We start from the raw sequence: 16,692 nt of genomic DNA on the forward strand, positions 1-16,692 counted from the left end.
ACATCTTGTATGTAAGGGTAGTTAGGGGGAGTCTTTGAAGTCTCTTTGGTGGGTAATTTCTTCTGCTTAGGAGTGACCTCAGTCTGGGCTGCTGTCTGTGAGGGCTCACAGTTCCTGAAATCCAGGGTGGCTTCAGGCTAAGGACAATGACAAAAGACAATGACAAGAGCAGCCTTGTGAGAGATCCAGGACAGTATAATAAGCTGAGAGTAATCTGTCTAATTGCTAGTGGGCAGATGTTAATGAGCAAATAATTAATAGCATCCTCTTTGAAGTTTTAGAATATTTTTATTCAGTCCATACTTTGCTATGGGAGTTATTATGGTGTACTTTGAGGGACTCCACTCTGCGACCAGCTCATAGAGGACCAGGTGGTGTATCCTTCATCGTTTTGTGCTAGGAGTATAGATCAGTGGCTGTGGGCTTGCCTGGCATGTGCAAGGCCTGCAGTCACTCCTAGCACCACACAGAAAACATGTCCTTCAACATTCTGAACCTTAGCTCTCTATTTTTTACTAACTCCTGTGTCCTAACTCTGCCTTCCAAAGTCAATGTCAGCTTATACAATGAATTAGTTTCTCACAAGTAGAGTGCTTGGAACATGGAAAGGGCTGAGTCATCGGAAGTATAATTTCCACTAATAGAATTGATTGAGAAGATGAGTGACAAAATGTAAAGATGCTTTACAGTGATTCTTGCACCGGAAGTATAATTTCCACTAATAGAATTGATTGAGAAGATGAGTGACAAAATGTAAAGATGCTTTACAGTGATTCTTGCACCAAATCGACATAGGAATAGGTGATATGATCCTGTCTATTTCTAAAAAAAAATCTCTAAATATAAAAATGATGATAAGATCTTACCATGGAAACAACTTCTTGTTCTCTGCTTATATCTTCTAGCTAGCTAGAAGGGAGATTGAACACACACAGACTCAATTCTGCCTCTTTTCCACCACCGACTCCTTGTTCTCTGAAACTCCTGAGCTTGTGTTGTCCCTGTCTCCTAAATGTAGCATACAGAATGACATTGAATTTTGAACACCTGAGACTCAAGACATAGTTGCACACAAGAAAAGGGGAAATTGTAGATATCCTTCTTGGATATCTGACTATGTAAATTACACAAAAGAGAGTCAGGCCACAAGTCACAGGCAGATAACCTCTCTTCCTTCTTTGTTTAAGTATTTCTCCATCTACTGTTTTTATTGAGCATGTTGTAATATAATAATTAGTAGCACTAATGTCTAAAAAAGTGGGTAGCACTTTAAGCTAGGAAGATGGACTGACGTAAATCCTGCATTAAAATTTTAGCTGTTGAAATAAGCTTATGTGTAAAAATCTGACTTCAACAATTATTTCTCAAAGCCATTTTCATCAAAATCTATTCAATGAACAAAAATTGCTTTGCCTTAAAGCAAAATAAATTTTAAAAAAACACACAATCACTCTCTAATCCTTGAAATTATGGTAACATTCAAAAGCAAAATACTTACTTGATTAAAATGCAATCATAGACATACAATTTTATCAGAATTTTAAGCAAAAAAAATACTTCTTGATTTAATCTCTCTGCATTCATATAGTATGCCAAACATTTGCTAGCCTACTCTCTATCTGTATTTATAGCAATTATGTGTATACCTCCTAGTGGATAAAATGCTATGCAGTTTTTGGTGGGCTGAGTAGTATGGCTTGAACTCAGGTCCTTGCACTATCTTTTGGCTTTGACACTCAAGGCTGGTGCTCTACCACTTGAGCCACACTTTCATTTCTGGCCTTTTGCTGGCTAACTGGAGATGAGACTCTCATAGATCTTTCTGCCTGGGCCTGACTTTGAACTGTAATCCCCATATCTCAGCCACGCAACTAGCTATGATTACAGGAGTGAGTGGCTCACCAGGGCCAAGCTTGTTATTTATTTTGTTCTTGACTATTTCCTTCCTCTCCTGACAGAAGGCCTTATACTAAGCCCTTCAGTAATGCTACAGGTAACTTGCAGGTGTGGAGTTGGGAAGCTTGTGACAGTCATAATCATGGTATGTGGAGTAGAACAGAATAAGGATCGAGTATGTTCGAGTATGTTCTTTGTGGACTTTGCCATGTTGTAGGTAACCAGAGCATCATCATAACTTTTAGAGGATACACTGTTGTTGTGTCTGTTCAGAAGAATATGGCTCCACTTTGGAAAACTGTTACTCTAATCATAGGTCCCAGTAGAAGTTTCTGGGTATACTATATTTCCTACTTAACCAAAGGACTGTTTTACTTATCCTGGTCATTAACTATGTAGAACATGAGTGTACAATGCAAACTCAGCTCATGAAACTAGCCCAGGTGTTTCTGAATTGAAATCTAGTGCTTTAGAACCAGATCTAAGGGTGTCATGAAGGGAGAAGGTCATGAGTTAACACATCATGGATGCAATCTGGAGGAAAAAATAAATGTAAACTCTTATACAAAAGGTGTAGTTGCCAGGTACCAGTGGCACACACCTATAATCCTACCTACTCAGAACACTGAGATCTTAGGATCCTGGTTTAAAACCAGTCCAGCTAATCAAATCCAAGAGACTCATAACTTGAATTAACCAGCTAAAAGCCAGAAGTGGAAGTGTGGCTTGAGTGATAGAATACCAGCCTTGAATAGTAAAAGCTAAGCAAGAAGATTTTGGTTTAAGGTTTCAGTTCCAGTACAGACACACACACAAATGAATAAACCAAGGAAAAATAAAAGGTGATACATGAGAGGTTAACACTGAGGGAAAGGGTAGCGCAAAAACCCGCAAATATCCTCTACTAAGTAAAACCCCAAGAATATTGCCAAATTTTCAGAAATGGATATTTTTAGAACTGGAAATTAACCAAATGCTTGAAAAAAATGAGTACATTTTTTTTTAAAAAAACAGAAATCTTTATATTAGTAATGAAGCTTATAGCATTCCTTTGCTTGCCTCAGTTCCACCTCCGTTCTCCTATTCCTGTCTTTGACAGCACTGACAAAAAGTAGCCCAAGTGGATCATAAGCAAAATGATCCCCAAATGAAACAAAGCTAAGCTTACAAAACTCAGAAAACAATAGCCATAAATCTTAGGAGTATGGAATAAGCAATATTTTTTTATGTAGTAAACCGGAAAAACACAAAACAAAACAAAAAACATGAATTGGATTTGTCCGAATGCAAAGCTTTTGCTTTTATAAGAATCTTGTGAAGAAAATAAAAGATAATCTACAGAATGAGAAAACATATTTGAAAAGTATCTGTCCAATGAGAACCTGTCTCCACAATATACAAAATATGCTTATAATTCAATAACAAAAAGAAAAGTAGCCCAATATAAAGGGACAAAAAATAAGGGCAAATATTTCTCCAAAGGAGATATACAAGACAATAAACCATGAAAAACAGAACAAAATCTCAACATCATGAGCCATAGGGAAATGCAAATAAAACATGAGTGAAATACCACTGCAAACATTCTGCAATTATAGGAACCTAGAACAGCTGCAATAACCAAGTTGACTGATCATAGAGACTTTTAATTGTGTGTGTGTGCTGGTCCTGGGGCTTGAACTCAGAGCCTGGGAGCTGACCCCGAGCCCTGTTGTTCAAGGCTGGAGCTCTACCATCTGAGCCATAGTTCCACTTCCAGCTTTATTGTACTTGATTAGCAATAAGAGTCTCACAGACTTTCCTGCCAAGGCTGGCTTTGAACCATGATCCTCAGAACTCAGCCTCCTTGAGTGGCTAGGATTACAGGCATTAGCTAAGTGCAACTGACTATAGAGACTTTTGAAGATGTAAAAAAAAATGAGACTCTTCATATATTGCTGGTGGGAATACCTAAATAGTGAAATAGAACTGAAAACTGTTTTGGTAGCTCCTCAAAAATTTAAACATAGAGTTGATTCAGCAATTTGATCCCAGTGATATAATCAAGAAAAATCATCTGCATAAGTATTCATAGCAACATTATTCATAATTGCCAAAAGTAGAAACAAGGTTTTTTTAAAAAGCCTGGTTCACTTGTTAGTAAATAGAAATATAGATAATGTTTAGTGGTATAGCTCAGTAGTAAAGGATTTTCTTAGCAGGTATGAAACTCTGGATCTGATCCCAAGCATTGTATATAATATATGTAATATTATATATTATTCATCTATATATTGTATACATATATAATTATATATAAATATAAACATTTTACTATATAAATATATAGAAATCTAAACATACACATTTATATAATACATAATACATCATGTATGTACATATATAATATATTTATGCTATGTATCATACAGTATATACAATACATTATATAGTATATATTATATAGTATGGATTATATATACTATATAATATATTCTATACATATGTTTACCATATATTATGTATTATATTATAATAGTGTATATTATATACTATATATTAACTTGTTATATATGTGTTATTTAATATATAACATGTATTTTATAATTATATATACTATTCATTGGCATGCATATATAGAACCCCCAAAGTGATTCACTCATACAATGAAGCTGTTGCTGAGCATTTTATATATATATATATATATATATATATATATATATATATCTGTATAATATGTACTATATAGCAAATCATATAATATATACGATGTATGTATATAATATATATTACATTAATATATACTATATATTATAACATATACATATTTAATTTATCAATATTTGCAGAGATGAACAAAGTGGTTCATTCATATAATGAAGTTATTGTCGAGCCATAAGTAGAAATGAAGTATTTTTGCATGCTCCACCATGAACATATTAATGGTGAGTTGAAGGACCCAGTTATAGAAATCTCATGTTGTAATAATAACTGATGCTGGTAGTGATGTGGCCAAAAGAGAACACTTCTACACTGTTGGTGGGAATATAAAATAGTTCAACCACTCTGGAAAGCTGTATGGAGGTTCCTCAAAAGACTAAACATAGAGCTCCTCTATAACCCAGCAATCCCACTCCTAGGCATTCACCCAAATTATCACAAACAAGACCACACTAAAGCTACCAGTACAACTATGTTCATTACAGCATTTATCACCATATCAAAAATATGGAATTAACCCAGGTGTCCCTCAGTAGATGAGTGGATCAAGAAAATGTGATATATATACACATTGGAATTCTATGTTCCATCAGAAAGAATGACACTACCCCATTTGGGGAAGGACTTGGAAAAAATCATATTAAGTGAAATAAACCAGACCCAAAGAAACAGGTTCCATGGCTTCCCTGTTTGTAATATTTAGTATAGTCCTAGCATAATCCTAGCAGCAGAGGTTCACAATAGCCCAATAACTATGTTCATATGACCATATGACCATATAAATGATGATAATTGAAATGATTTCCATGATATGGAAACAGGAGGGCTTTCTGTTGTTGTTTTGTTTTTCTATTTTTTAGTGTACTTTTTGTAGTTATTTCTTTTTTCTTTCTTTCCCCCTGTACCCTTTGGTTTATTCCCTGTTGTTACTGTTTTTGATTTTGGTACCCTTTTTCTTGTTTATGTTTATATGATCTGAGGAAGGGAATGAGAGTCACAGACACGGTTGGACAAAGGGTGAACCAATGCAACAGTGATACTCATTAGACACTGTTGGAAATGAACTTTACAACTGTAGGAGGGAGGGAAAGCAAGAGAAAATGGGGAGGGTAATACTGTTCAAAAAGAAAGGTACTCATTACCTTACTTATGTAACTGTAACCCCTCATTACATCACCTTTACAATAAAATACAATTCAAAACAAAAAAGAAATCTCACGTTGTGTTATTCCATTTATGTGGAAGATGCAGGATAGACTGCTACTTGGATGTAGAATGAAAGCATCTCAGTAACATTCAAGAATTTAACTTTCAAGAATTGATGGGAAGGGACAGAGTGAAAAAAACCACTGGTGTGTAAAAAAGGTTTCTTTGAGGATGTGAAAATGTTGTAGACTTAGATAATGGAGCAGGAGTCTGGCTGGTAAATACATAGCCTTGAACTGTGTATTTCAGAACTCAGGATGCTCTTGAGTGGGAATTCCACTGTCCGGGGCTCCAGCATCACACGTATCTTCAAGGACACCTGGAAGAGTGTGGCATGGACGCTGGGAAGTGACAAGGTCCACCCAGCTTAGGAAGCTGCGGGGGACACAAAGCCAGTAGGAGAGAATGCAGGGAGGAAGTTGAGGCAGAACTGGCATCTGCTAACCTCTTTTTTTTTTTTTTTTGTAGTTTAGTTGTCAGTACTGTGTGGTACTTACTATATCTACTTAAGCCACTGGGTTGAATTTCTGTCATTTGTCATGCTCCCATTTATCTTGAATAATGCCTGTATTTCAAGAACAATAGAACTCAAAAATAGCTTAAAGTATTAGAACTCTAAAAACAGGCAGATATTGCTTGGTGTTGAGTGAATGTGAATGATACAAGGGCCTTGGGTTTCAGTGACATCCATCAGAAAGTTGTTAATGGATCACTTAAGCTTAAATCCTTACTCTGGTGAATCTGAAATAGTAGCAAGGAAAATCTTGCTAGGATCAAAGCTTAGAGTATTTAAGGAAGAATATGACTGCGAGTTATGAAGACTGATTGGCACTGCTACCTGAACCCCTGTCCCAGGAGCGCTTGGCTACAAAGGCTCTCTCAGAGAAAACAGAAGGGGAAAATGAATTTATCTCCAGCTTTGGCCAGAATATCTCAGTCTGTCTCTCCCTTGCTCGAAGCAGAGCCAGAATTTGGAGAAGAACGGAAGCAAAAGTCCATGAAGACGCTGTCTCTGCTGGCTTGAGTCTTTTTCCTGCAGATGGCCAGTCTTCTCTGTCAATGTGGAATTTCCTGGAGGAATTCTAATTCACAAAGGCACAGTGTAACTGAGACTCCTGGGCTTGACTAATCTCTGGTTTTTAATTCCAATAATACAGCTACTGAGCTATTTTCAAGATCACAAAAAAAAGTGATCCAAATCGTGTTCCCCTTGCCCAATTCAAAGCCTTACTTCCATTCTACTTTCTGAGAACTGAAAGTTTATTTTTCACTTACTGCTGCTTTCTTCACTGAAGGAATTCATTTGGAATAATTCAGAAATAATTCAGATGTAATTTAGAAGAATTCATTTAGGATAATTCAGATAATTTTTCTAGTAATCAAATCAGTTGCTCCAGTGAAGTACTGCAAAAGGAATATTCATTGCATTTCTAAACTAGTATATGAAAGGAGCCATGCTTAGCAAATTCATGATTAATCTCTTACTATCTATTGCAATGTATTTGTGGAATAAAATGATAAATTATTTACTTACAGATTAATTTATTTTATGCTGCATAGGTACTATTAATTTTAAAGGACAGAGTTGGGTAAATATGATTAAAGTGTATTATATGTTGGAATTAAAATGCCACAATAAAACCCATTATTTTGATTAATTAATATGCACTAATAAAATACACAATTGATATGAGTGTTAAACCCTACCTCTGTATAGAAAATTTAAAATATCTTCAGTGGGCTTGATTAATTTGTTTCAAGAATAAATAGGTATTTAACATTTTCCTACTCTTAAATACATAATAAAATGCAAGAGATCAGCAAGTTATTCTGGTTGTGAATAATGTACATAATACACAAGAAGGGACTCTAAATGCTATGTAAAATAAGTAATTAGTGATGGATAAGTGAATTATTTCATACATGTAAGTATAACTGAGACAGGTCTGTTATCTATAATAAAGTTTTTGTCATCTAAGGTTGAGAAAAAGGGGAGAAGAGACCCAATGCACTTTGAGTTGTAAGAATTTCATCTTGGGCTCTACAAAGTGAAAATCAAAAGGTTCCTGTTTTCTATCTGAATGGCCAAAAGAGTAAAAAGAATCCTTTCCTATAGCAGGGCACAGTGGCTCATGCCTGTAATCCTAGCTACTCAGGAGACTGAGATCTGAGGAACATGGTTCAAAGCCAGCTGGGGCAGGAAAGTCTGTGAGATTCTTCTCTCCAATTAACCACCAGAAAACCAGAAGTGACACTGTGGCTCAAAGGAGTAGAGCACTAGCCTCTAGCAGAAAAATCTCATCAACAGCACCCAGGCCCTGACTTTAAGCCTCAACACCAACCAAAAAGAAAGAAAGAAAGAAAGAAAGAAAGAAAGAAAGAAAGAAAGAAAGAAAGAAAGAAAGAAAGAAAGAAAGAAAGAAAGAAAGAAAGAAAGAAAGAAAGAAAGAAAGAAAGAAAGAAAGAAAGAAAGAAAGGAAAGAAAGAAAGAAAGAAAAAAAGAAAGAAAGGAGGGAGGAAGGGAGGGAGGGAGGAAGGGAGGGAAGAAGGAAGGAAGAAAGAAAGACAACCCTTTTCTTGTGTAAATAGAATGGGAAAAATACATTGTTTTCTTTAAAAAAATAGATTTGAATATTTACTTTTCTTGAAGCAAATTTGCCGAGACAAGTAGTATAGGTCTTGCAATATCTCACAGCATGTTGCTTATTTATATACACATAGCCTGCTGTACTGGTATCTTGGGAATGTGGTTATAAATCCATGTGCACTGAATGAGTTGGACTGATTATTTAGCCTTTGGCCAATCTTTCAGAAATTGTCTAATCATAGTCCAGTCTTTTTGTCAGTGGGCTGGTGTCAACACACAATTTAGCATATTTCTATATAGTTGGATATTTTATTCTGTATACTGAATAGGCCTAAGTACATATGTTGCCTATTTTTGACCCTCTAATGTGTGTGCTAACAAAAGAATTTCTGACAGGAAACTGTCAGATTTGTGTAGAGAAACCATGGCAGAGCTAGTGTACCAGATAAGAACTGAATATTTATTTGCAGCATGAAGAGAAATGACCTAAACACTGATAGGAAAAGAATAGAATGAGTGCTTGACCCACAGCTAACGACACCAGATGGGACATCACAACTTCCTGGATGCCATCACTACACAGGCTTCTCAGCAATGCAACCCCCATCATGACAAGGTTCCTTAAGAGAGAAAGACCTATGCAAGTGTGAGGCCCTCCAGGACTGGCACATATACACAAAAAACGCATTTAGCTGGACACAAGTGGCTCACACCTGGAATCCTAGTTACTTAAAAAGCTGAGATCTGAGGATCAGATTCAAAACTTGCCCAGGCAGAAAAGTCTGTGAGACTCTAATCTCCACTCAATTAGGAAAGAGTTGGGAGTGGAGCTTTGTCTCAATTGGTAGAGGACCAGCCTTGAGTGAAAAAGCCAAGGGATAGAGTGAGGGCTCAAGTTCAAGCCCCAGGACTGGTATCAAACCAAACTAAGAAATCTATGTATGCAGGCAGAGGTGTTGTTATTGTTGATTTTTTTTCCAGTCACTGAAAAATAACATTTCTTATGACCTTTCCGCTTCTTGTTCGTTGTTTTGGTGGTGAACTGAAATAAGACACTAGTCTCAACATTTCTTTCCAGTCTTCGGATCCAGTCCCTTGTTTCGTGGCCTCACTCAGACCACTTGCTATTACACAAAATAAATAGGAATGGCTCAAATCTTGTACATTCACTGCATTAGTCAAGGTAAAGTTCAAAATAAACAATTGTGAGATCTAGTAAGGATAATTATCATAAATCTAAACATATCATGAATGAGATGCTGGTGGCTCACATCCATAAGTCTAGCTACTCAAAAGGCTGAGATCTGAGGATTGTAGTTCAAAGCCAGCCTTGGAAGGAAAGTCGTGAGACTTATCTTCAATTAGCTGCCAAAAAATGGCAGAATGGGACTATGCTTCAAGTAGTAGAGGGCTAGTCATGAGCAAAATAGTTTGGAGACAGTACCCAGGCCCTGAGTTCAAGTCCCAGGACCAACACAAATATTAAATAAGTGAAATAAATTAATATACTTTGATGAAACAAAAGATTGGAATATTACATGTGCAGGGAAAAAGATATGAATATCTAAAACATCTTCAGCCTAGCAGATGCACCTACTATGACACTATAGAAACAATTCTGTAGCTCTAACATCAATCCTATGATTTGATCAAAGCCCAGAAAGATCATATGTCTCAATTATATCCCTTGTAATTCAGGAAGCTGTCTCCCCGATTTTACTTGTAGGGTGAGATAGAGACAGCTAGGGACTCCACTCAGCTTCAACGGGACATACATACCATCTAGCCACAAAACGAATTGTGACATACATTCCTCAAGTACCAACTTTAATCAAATATTTGGTGACAAGTCAAATATTTGAGCTTTTCCATGACATTGCATGTTTTCTAACCCCAGCTAAAATTGGTATGCGTGTGTTGGAATTTTAGGGATCAATGCCTCATGTCAAGGACACATCATATATCTTTTTGGCTTTGCCTGCCATTGGTGCCTCACTCCCATGCCTCTACTTGTCTGGGACATCTTGCCAAGCTCTTCTAATTCCCAGAAGCCAATATTCATAACTGTCCCTGTACTTAGAGATCAAGGAAAACAATTCTCACCTGAGAGTCAGAGTCACCTCTAAGGTGATGGCTGGCTCCGAACCACTGGCCAATTCCTATTCCAGGACTGACAGATGAAGCTAAATCTGGGGAAGCCAGGCTCTGACTTACAGACATCATGTCATTCATAAATCTGTCCCTTGGGAACAGTTACAGGCATCTTTATAAATGTTTTTTTATGATTCGAAGTAGTTGTACGAAGGGATTGCCATTCAACAAAGCAGTTTGTGCAAACAGTACACCTTTGATCAACGTCACCCCTCATCATTCTCACCCATCCCTCCTAACCACCCCTCAACCCACTTTTCTTAATTTTTAGGTTACATATTGAATTCATTTTTTTATTTAACAAAGCAGTTATGTGTACCATTTCAACGTCTTCACCCCCCTTCGGCCCACGTCTTCCCTTATATTTCTCAAATCTGTGGTATATACAATGAACTCTTGTCTACCTTGTCTCCCCTCTCGCCCTTCATTCTTCTACCTCTCTCCCTCCGCCCCACCCTCCCCTCTTGCAAATGCCCATTTCCTGGTACTTATTTTGTTGGGCTTTGAGTTAGTCTGTTTAAAGAATTATGCTATTTGCACTCTCCATAGTGCCTGTTACACTTCAGTTAATTCATTTGTAGCATCTCTTAAAAGGAATTTTTTATGTCTTCCTCTAGAGCTTATCTCCGGGTCATTTCAGAAATGCTTGAAGACTTCGCAGCTTGTCCCTTCTGCACTGACAACACACTTCCACACTTTCTTCCTCTGCTTGCAGTCATCTAACCACAAAACACCTCCTCCTTTAGAGATTTGACTTATCTTTCCTATTAGTCAGCTTTCCTGTACTGTAACACACTTCCTGAGAGAATCAGCATATCAGGAAGAGAGGTTGGTTTTGCCTCAGGACTTCAGTCTACTCTCAGTTGACTGCATTTGCCTTGAGGCTTGAAGAGAGGTGACTCATCATATGATCACACACAGCAAAGGAAGATGCTCACCACAACTGGAACCAATCAGAGTCATCCAGGCCCTGCCTTCCCAGTGTCCCTTTCAAGGATCACTTCTAATGACTCAAAGTCTCCCCTCGCTCTTCCCCTCCCTCCCCACCCCTCCCCGCCCAGGGCCCCTTCTCCTCCTCCCCAGCACTGATCTGAGGACAAGTCTTCTAGCCACAGGGTCTTCCAGATCTGAACATGCACCTGCCCTTCTCCTTGCATCAGGACCAAAAGGAACAATACCTTCAGGGTCCTGAAAGGGAACTTTGGTGATGGCCATCTGCACCTAAGAAGGGGTATATGAGCACCATTCAGTGTCATACCATCCTTAAAATTCAATACATTTGTCCTGATATCCAATTAAACTTTGTTCTTCTTAGCCAGCAGCCTGTGGCTCCCACCTGTAATCCTAGCTACTCAGGGGGCTGAGATGTGAGCATCATGGTACATAGCCAATATGGTCAGGAAAGTCCCTAAGACACTTGTCTACAAATTATCAGCAAAATGCTAGAAGTGGAGCAGTGCAGTGCTAACCTGAGCAAAACAAAGCTTAGGGACAGGGCCCGGGCTCTGAGTTAAAACCCCAGGACCATCACACAACCAAAACAAACAAGAAAATCCCAACTTTGTCCTTTATTATTTCAAGCTTTTTGGGGAGGAAGGTGGAAGGGGTCGGGTCTTTTGTGAATGTAAAGAATAGCTTCTTAATAAGTGCTTCATAGAAACTGTCCCATTAAATATGCATCTGGGTTACTTTTCTCAAAGTCATATCTTCACAAAGCAAATCACCAGGCAATCCTCTACATAATGTAATCTAGAGACTGAAACTTCAGATGACCTTCTAGGATACAGAAACTTGTGAAGAGCTATCATGTTGCCATTACAAGTCACTTTGTTAAAGATTATTTCATGTTGTGAAGAAACATTGAAGGTAAAAGCTTATGGATAGCAAACAAAGCCAGGGAAATAGTCATCTCCTTAACAAAAAGGGATCCATAATTTTTGAGAAATGATTAAGCCCAAGAATACTTGTGAGAATACCATCATGAATGTTTTATAATATAGTGTACAAAAAGGTTTCAGGCCAGGCGCTGATGGTTACACCTGTATTCTGAACTACTCAGGACGCTGAAATCTGAGTATTGTGGTTTGAAGCCAACTGAGGCAGGAAAATCAGTGAGACTCTTATCTCCGATAAACCACCAAAAAAGCCTAAAGTTAAACTGGCTCAAGTGGTCAAGTGTCTGCCTTGAGCACAAAAGCTTAGGGACAGAGTTTAGGCCCTGAGTGCAAGCCCTAGTGTCATCACCAAAAAAAAAAAAAAAAATGAACAAAGAAAACTAGCCAGGGCTAGTTTAACCACCAGGAAAAAAAGTCAGAAATGGAGTCATGGCTCAAGCTGTAGAGCACCAGCCTTGAAAAAAAAGCCAAACCAGAACCTGAAGGATTGGAATTCAAATTCTGGCACTGTCATACGTGCACATGCATACACACACACCTGCACATGCACACACATGCACAAGCACACATATGCACACAGGCATGCACACAACAGGCATACAAAGTAGAGAGTTTGTTTTTTTCTCAGGCATACAATAGAAATGTAAATTATAATTTAAATTTGTTTTCTAGCATAATAGATGGGAAACATAAGGCTAATCTCTGGATAGTTTTCAGGGAAACCAGATGAGGTGACTTCACACACCCTACAAAGAAGGGGCTATATCTAAATATGGAGTATATTTCCCCCTCAGTATATATGACTTTTTAATTTTTTTTGGAAATATAACCATGTAGCCTTCCCTTAAAGTGGCCTCTTTGGGCCTGAACTCAAGCATATGGAAGGGGGAAAATGGGGAGTGGGCGATGAACTGGCATGCAGGAAAGCTGGCACCACTCACTGTGAATAATCACAGCCAAAAGAGACTCAAGATTGTGTTGACATGGCTGAACTGCTTTAATGCCACTGTGGGTATTTCAAAAATTCCATGGAAAAAGAGTCATTCTTGGGTTTCTTATTTAATACCGTGGATAGTTGCCAGCAATGAGAAAATGCTAAATCCACTTCACGTTTGAGGTTTCAAATTGAATTCATTCAAAATTAAATCTTAAATGATCACTTAAAAAGTACTTGCTACTGAAGCCTTGTAGGATTAGGTGGCTTATATATTGATTTGTACATGCTGATATAATACTAAAAATGTAGTCTCACCTCAACAATGTTTGCTTAATTTTCTTTTTCTTTTCTTTTTTCTTTGTGTCAGTGCTGCATTTTGAACTCAGAGTCTAAGCACTCACTTGGCTTTGTTTTCTCTCAAGACTGTTCTAGGGTAGCATTCTATCATTTGAGCCACAGCTCTACTTCTGGCTTTTTGCTGGTAACTGGCAGCAAGAGTCTCTGTCTTTCCTGCCTGGCCGGCTTTAAATCTCAGTCCTCAGATTTTAGCCTCTTGAGTAACAGATGTGAACCACGGGCACCCAGCCCATCTATGTTTAATTTTGCCTTCATTCTCTTTTCTTTCTATGATCTTGTGTTTGTTTCTTTCTTTTATTCTTTTTTACCTTGTGCTGTGATTTCCGGGGAATCTTGGATAAATGTTATTTTCATGCTCCCTGTGAGGTATTGTTTATGATCAAATCTGTGATGTCCTTCTACAGACTAAGATCAAATTCATGACATCCTTCAACAGACAAAATCCATCTGAAACAGCTGTATTCACATGGCTATCAGTGGGATGGGTTCCCTGAACTGGAAGCCTGGCAGCATAGTTGGTAGAAAGCCAACCCTGAGGGAAAACATTGAGCAAGGCACAAGGTCCTATGTTCTAGCCCCAGTGCTTGGGGACGGGGAAGGGATATGACGATACACTTGTAAATATGTTTGAATCTCACTGTTAGCCTAAGCAGTTTTCAGTGTTAGTAGAGATTACATTGTCAACCTTAAAACAATGTTTCAATAGAAGTTATCTGTGAGTAGGGAGGGGCTGGCTCACACCTGTAATCCTCCTTACTCAGGAGGCTGAGATACATGAGAAGTGGGCAGAAAAGTCTGTGAGACTCAAAAACCTGGAAGTGGAGGCATGGGCATGGCTCAAGCAGTAGAGTGCTAGCCGTGAGCCAAAAAGCTCAAATGGATAGTGCCTAGGCCCTGAGTTCAAACCCAGGACTGGTGTATTAAAACACACTCCCCCACCCCCCACACACACTTTAAAAAATGTAACAGTACAAGTAGCATTTCTTTAGGCCATATAGCAGAATAATTAAATTTAAAAATAGTTGAATATATGTGTGCGTGTTTTGGGTTGCATGAGTTTTAAATAGCTATATTTATAGCCTGGTTATTTTTTTATTGTGCTTATTGGCCTTATTGGCTTTAAATTAACTTGTTTAAAACTGCTTTCTTTGAACTGATTTTTCAATTGCATCATTTGTGTAGTTAATCTCTCTTCTTGCCAAACTTTTCACCAAGCTATGAGCTGAGAAGTAACCTTAGTCCTGACTTTCTGGACCTTCTACCCTGGCTTAAACAACAATTCATCTAAGAATCTTGAGTTAGAATGATTTGAATGATTTGAATGCCTCATGTGGAGAAAATGTTTGAGAAAAATGATCTGTCCAGAAACAAGCCAGCAGCTTAGGCAAGGCCTGCAGAGTAAGGGTACAGGGAGGGGACCCCAGGGTGGGCCTGCTGACTATTGGGTAATGTACACAACACATACATACACATCATTCCCACATGCACCATCACACACACACAATCATACTGCATGCACATCACACATATACATACATACTATCACACCATGCACACCATCACACATACACACCATCACACATACACCTCAGCATACACACACACCAGCACACACACAATCACACCGCATGTTCCATCACAAACACATACATACCACCACATGTGCACACCATCATATATACACATCATCACATACACCATCATACACACACTATCATACCACACATACCATCATACATATACACCATCATACACACACCATCACACACACACCACAATACACATACAACATCACACTACCACCCACGCATACACCATTACCACACATACCATTACACTCATACATTAGACACACACACAATCACACACACATCATCCCCCCACCCCCTACCAGCACACCACACACCATCACACACACACCACATTATACCATACACACCATCACACATACACTATCACATACACACAACATTGGACATAAACACCACCAAGCCACACATACCATCACATATACACACAAACACACACAATCACCCATACACACAAACTCACACACAAATTACATATGCACACAAACACCAAACACCATCACACACAATTACACCACAAACATCACACATACACACCCTAACACACAAACCATCTCACACATACCATCACAGAAATGCCATGACATACATTATCACACACCCAACACACATACACTTGGACATATACATGTACATCATATACCATTACATGTCATCTATGCACACAAACACACAGCATTACACATACATATCACACATGCACACACCATCACAATATACACATCATACATGCACATATATCACACACAAATATACTATCACACATACCACCATGCATATACACACTATTACATATACACACTACATATACACCAAGCACAAACATCCCACTACACAATCTTACGTGCACGCACACACGCACGCACGCACGCACGCACGCACGCACGCACACACACACACACATACACACACACCACTTCCAGAGTCTGCATGGAATTCTCAGGCCCCACAAGAGCATCCTGAATCAGACAGATTCATTCCACCTGGAAGAGGAAGGAAAGAGACATGTTCCACCTAACGATTGGTGGGGGGTAGTAATGTTAAGACACAAGACTGGGTGGAGAGGAGCCTTTCTTTTTCCAGCTTTGTGACCTGCCTCAAATTAGTTGTTTTCCTTTCTATTTTCTCTCTCTTTCCTTCCTTCCTTCCTTTGCTCTCTCTTCTTTCTTTCTTCCTTCCTTCCTTCCTTCCTTCCTTTCTTTCTTTCTTCCTTCCTTCCTTCCTTTCCTTCCTTCCTTCCTTCCTTCTTCCTTCCTTCCTTCCTTCCTTCCTTCCTTTCTTTCTTTCTTTCTTTCTTTCTTTCTTTCTTTCTTTCTTTCTTTCTTTCTTTCTTTCTTTCTTTCATTCTTCCTTTCTTTCTTCCTTTCTTTCTGT

The sequence above is a fragment of the Dipodomys merriami genome, unplaced genomic scaffold (genome assembly GCF_024711535.1).
Source record: "Dipodomys merriami isolate MVZ:Mamm:240054 unplaced genomic scaffold, mDipMer1.0.p SCAF_15, whole genome shotgun sequence".
Lineage (NCBI taxonomy): Eukaryota > Metazoa > Chordata > Mammalia > Rodentia > Heteromyidae > Dipodomys > Dipodomys merriami.